General features: G+C 39.6%; 1 non-coding gene across 1 annotated transcript; it reads left to right on the top strand.

Moving 5' to 3' along the window:
* The first annotated feature begins 259 nt into the window (after nucleotides 1–259).
* TRNAR-CCU (transfer RNA arginine (anticodon CCU)) lies at nucleotides 260–332 on the top strand. The gene has a single exon. It is a non-coding gene; the product is annotated as a tRNA-Arg (tRNA).
* The last annotated feature ends 4,668 nt before the right edge of the window (nucleotides 333–5,000 follow it).

The raw sequence follows: 5,000 nt of genomic DNA, 5'->3' as shown, positions 1-5,000 counted from the left end.
CTAAGCCCAGTATATTGAGAAAAGAAGTAAGTGAAGAAGAAGTGTGGAGTCGAAAGTGGTTCTCCAATTTCTCTCCACTTGCTAAAATTGCAAAGTCTCCATTATAGCATAGAAGAGAGCGTTAAAGTCGGGGATGGAAGAGGATGAAAATGGGAAGTTTACTTATAGAGAGAAGTGAGAAATGCCCTGTGTGCACACACCGGTGTCTGATCATAGAATACATTTAAATAATGCCTCTAGAAAAGAGCTATGCATGTGTGCCTCAGTGGCCTAATGGATAAGGCACTGGCCTCCTAAGCCAGGGATTGTGGGTTCGAGTCCCATCTGAGGTGATAACAAAAATCCTCCTTCTTTCTTTTCCAGAAAATTAGGTAGATTTATTACATGCTTCCTCTCGGAAGTTTACGAGGGATTAGGTACTTTGAAACTGTCCCATTTTACTTGTGTACACTTCACAGTCATGTTAGTGTTCTGAAACTGCAAAGTAGATTTTTAAATGCCTATTTTTGTGAGATGCATTTTCGACCGGCCAGAACATATTCTTTTGGAAAAAATGATTTGAATTGGATTGGTGTGAATCTTGTTTCTAGAGGTGGTGACAGGCTTTCAGATACTTGAATAGGTCAAGCCAGGATTCATAAAACTTATACAACCTATGTGAGTGTGAAAAATTAGCATATGCAGGAAGGAGCAATTTGTACTACTTTCAAAACAGTTTCACTCCACGTCTGGAAACGTCCAGAGCTATGTAGAGCATACAAATGAGCTTTAAACTCATGAGGAAAGAGGTTTGTATGCAAAAAGGAAAACAAATGCATATCGTACTCATAAAATTCTCAATATATAGATTCCAAAAAAGTGCTTCCAGCGAAAAGAGCTGAAAGAACACTATGGGATGTAAACCTGAATACCTTTCAATAATATGTTCTCCATCCATGCATACCACCTACATGATAAAAATCATGTCAGGTGAACGGATGACTGCGTGGCCTAATGGATAAGGCTTCTGACTTCGGATTAGAAGATTGAGGGTTCGAGTCCCTTCATGGTCGTTTTTGGCCAATGGTCACACAATCTGCTTTACATTCAGAGTGGAAAAAGTATTTTCCAATACTCTTGTAGTCCTCACTTTCTCATTACTAATCATTAATAAAGTGGAGTACATACTGTAAACTCATTCAGGTTGCATCTTCAGTCTAACTACTTGTGCATTTTAGTGGCATTAAAAAGTGCTTCTATGCCGATGCACTGAATATGTAATAGGTTTGCAGAATTTTGACGTGACAGAATGGGTTTTTAGCTTAAGTGTGTGTAGAAGAACTGCAAGGTGTGTGCCTATGTGTGCATAGAGTGGTACATGTGTAAAATCTGTATGATTTGGGCAGTTAAAGTGCTGATTTTGCCTCCGAGTAAGAAAAGTACTACACAAAATGTATAAAGGATCGGCACATTGGCTGCCTTTGCTGATGCCCCCGTTGCCTAATTTGTAGTGCAATGGTTAAGTTGCAGAGTGTGGTTGAACTTGGTTAGGAGACTTAGTGCCTCTTTCCGTGTCCTACTGATGATAAGGATGGCTTGATACCATTTTCTAAGCCCAGTATATTGAGAAAAGAAGTAAGTGAAGAAGAAGTGTGGAGTCGAAAGTGGTTCTCCAATTTCTCTCCACTTGCTAAAATTGCAAAGTCTCCATTATAGCATAGAAGAGAGCGTTAAAGTCGGGGATGGAAGAGGATGAAAATGGGAAGTTTACTTATAGAGAGAAGTGAGAAATGCCCTGTGTGCACACACCGGTGTCTGACCATAGAATACATTTAAATAATGCCTCTAGACAAAACTATGCATGTGTGCCTCAGTGGCCTAATGGATAAGGCACTGGCCTCCTAAGCCAGGGATTGTGGGTTTGAGTCCCATCTGAGGTGGTAACAAAAATCCTCCCTCTTTCTTTTCCAGAAAATTAGGTAGATTTATTACATGCTTCCTCTCAGAAGTTTATGAGGGATTAGGTACTTTGAAACTGTCCCGTTTTACTTGTGTACACTTCACAGACATGTTAGTGTTCTGAAACTGCAAAGTAGAATTTTTAAATGCCTATTTTTGTGAGATGCATTTTCGACCGGCCAGAACATATTCCTTTGGAAAAAATGATATGAATTGGATTGGTGTGAATCTTGTTTCTAGAGGTGGTGACAGGCTTTCAGCTACTTGAATAGGTCAAGCCAGGATTCATAAAACTTATACAACCTATGTGAGTGTGAAAAATTAGCATATGCAGGAAGGAGCAATTTGTACTACTTTCAAAACAGTTTCACTCCACGTCTGGAAACGTCCAGAGCTATGTAGAGCATACAAATGAGCTTTAAACTCATGAGGAAAGAGGTTTGTATGCAAAAAGGAAAACAAAAGCATATCGTACTCATAAAATTCTCAATATATAGATTCCAAAAAAGTGCTTCCAGCGAAAAGAGCTGAAAGAACACTATGGGATGTAAACCTGAATACCTTTCAATAATATGTTCTCCATCCATGCATACCACCTACATGATAAAAATCATCTCAAGTGAACGGATGACCGCGTGGCCTAATGGATAAGGCTTCTGACTTCGGATTAGAAGATTGAGGGTTCGAGTCCCTTCATGGTCGTTTTTGGCCAATGGTCACACAATCTGCTTTACATTCAGAGTGGAAAAATATTTTCCAATACTCTTGTAGTCCTCACTTTCTCATTACTAATCATTAATAAAGTGGAGTACATACTGTAAACTCATTCAGGTTGCATCTTCAGTCTAACTACTTGTGCATTTTAGTGGCATTAAAAAGTGCTTCTATGCCGATGCACTGAATATGTAATAGGTTTGCAGAATTTTGACGTGACAGAATGGGTTTTTAGCTTAAGTGTGTGTAGAAGAACTGCAAGGTGTGTGCCTATGTGTGCATAGAGTGGTACATGTGTAAAATCTGTATGATTTGGGCAGTTAAAGTGCTGATTTTGCCTCCGAGTAAGAAAAGTACTACACAAAATGTATAAAGGATCGGCACATTGGCTGCCTTTGCTGATGCCCCCGTTGCTTAATTTGTAGTGCAATGGTTAAGTTGCAGAGTGTGGTTGAACTTGGTTAGGAGACTTAGTGCCTCTTTCCGTGTCCTACTGATGATAAGTATGGCTTGATACCATTTTCTAAGCCCAGTATATTGAGAAAAGAAGTAAGTGAAGAAGAAGTGTGGAGTCGAAAGTGGTTCTCCAATTTCTCTCCACTTGCTAAAATTGCAAAGTCTCCATTATAGCATAGAAGAGAGCGTTAAAGTCGGGGATGGAAGAGGATGAAAATGGGAAGTTTACTTATAGAGAGAAGTGAGAAATGCCCTGTGTGCACACACCGGTGTCTGACCATAGAATACATTTAAATAATGTCTCTAGAAAAGAGCTATGCATGTGTGCCTCAGTGGCCTAATGGATAAGGCACTGGCCTCCTAAGCCAGGGATTGTGGGTTTGAGTCCCATCTGAGGTGATAACAAATATCCTCCCTCTTTCTTTTCCAGAAAATTAGGTAGATTTATTACATGCTTCCTCTCAGAAGTTTATGAGGGATTAGGTACTTTGAAACTGTCCCGTTTTACTTGTGTACACTTCACAGACATGTTAGTGTTCTGAAACTGCAAAGTAGATTTTTAAATGCCTATTTTTGTGAGATGCATTTTCGACCGGCCAGAACATATTCCTTTGGAAAAAATGATATGAATTGGATTGGTGTGAATCTTGTTTCTAGAGGTGGTGACAGGCTTTCAGCTACTTGAATAGGTCAAGCCAGGATTCATAAAACTTATACAACCTATGTGAGTGTGAAAAATTAGCATATGCAGGAAGGAGCAATTTGTACTATTTTCAAAACAGTTTCACTCCACGTCTGGAAACGTCCAGAGCTATGTAGAGCATACAAATGAGCTTTAAACTCATGAGGAAAGAGGTTTGTATGGAAAAAGGAAAACAAAAGCATATCATGCTCATACAATTCTCAATATATAGATTCCAAAAAAGTGCTTCCAGCGAAAAGAGCTGAAAGAACACTATGGGATGTAAACCTGAATACCTTTCAATAATATGTTCTCCATCCATGCATACCACCTACATGATAAAAATCATCTCAAGTGGACGGATAACCGCGTGGCCTAATGGATAAGGCGTCAGACTTCGGATCAGAAGATTGAGGGTTCGAGTCCCTTCGTGGTCGTTTTTGGCCAATGGTCACTCAATCTGCTTTACATTCAGAGTGGAAAAAGTATTTTCCAATACTCTTGTAGTCCTCACTTTCTCATTACTAATCATTAATAAAGTGGAGTACATACTGTAAACTCATTCAGGTTGCATCTTCAGTCTAACTACTTGTGCATTTTAGTGGCATTAAAAAGTGCTTCTATGCCGACGCACTGAATATGTAATAGGTTTGCAGAATTTTGACGTGACAGAATGGGTTTTTAGCTTAAGTGTGTGTAGAAGAACTGCAAGGTGTGTGCCTATGTGTGCATAGAGTGGTACATGTGTAAAATCTGTATGATTTGGGCAGTTAAAGTGCTGATTTTGCCTCCGAGTAAGAAAAGTACTACACAAAATGTATGAAGGATCGGCACATTGGCTGCCTTTGCTGATGCCCCCGTTGCCTAATTTGTAGTGCAATGGTTAAGTTGCAGAGTGTGGTTGAACTTGGTTAGGAGACTTAGTGCCTCTTTCCGTGTCCTACTGATGATAAGGATGTCTTGATACCATTTTCTAAGCCCAGTATATTGAGAAAAGAAGTAAGTGAAGAAGAAGTGTGGAGTCGAAAGTGGTTCTCCAATTTCTCTCCACTTGCTAAAATTGCAAAGTCTCCATTATAGCATAGAAGAGAGCGTTAAAGTCGGGGATGGAAGAGGATGAAAATGGGAAGTTTACTTATAGAGAGAAGTGAGAAATGCCCTGTGTGCACACACCGGTGTCTGACCATAGAATACATTTAAATAATGCCTC

This window comes from Triturus cristatus, chromosome 4_1, assembly GCF_964204655.1.
Source record: "Triturus cristatus chromosome 4_1, aTriCri1.1, whole genome shotgun sequence".
Lineage (NCBI taxonomy): Eukaryota > Metazoa > Chordata > Amphibia > Caudata > Salamandridae > Triturus > Triturus cristatus.
This window is presented reverse-complemented; position numbering and strand designations above follow the sequence as displayed.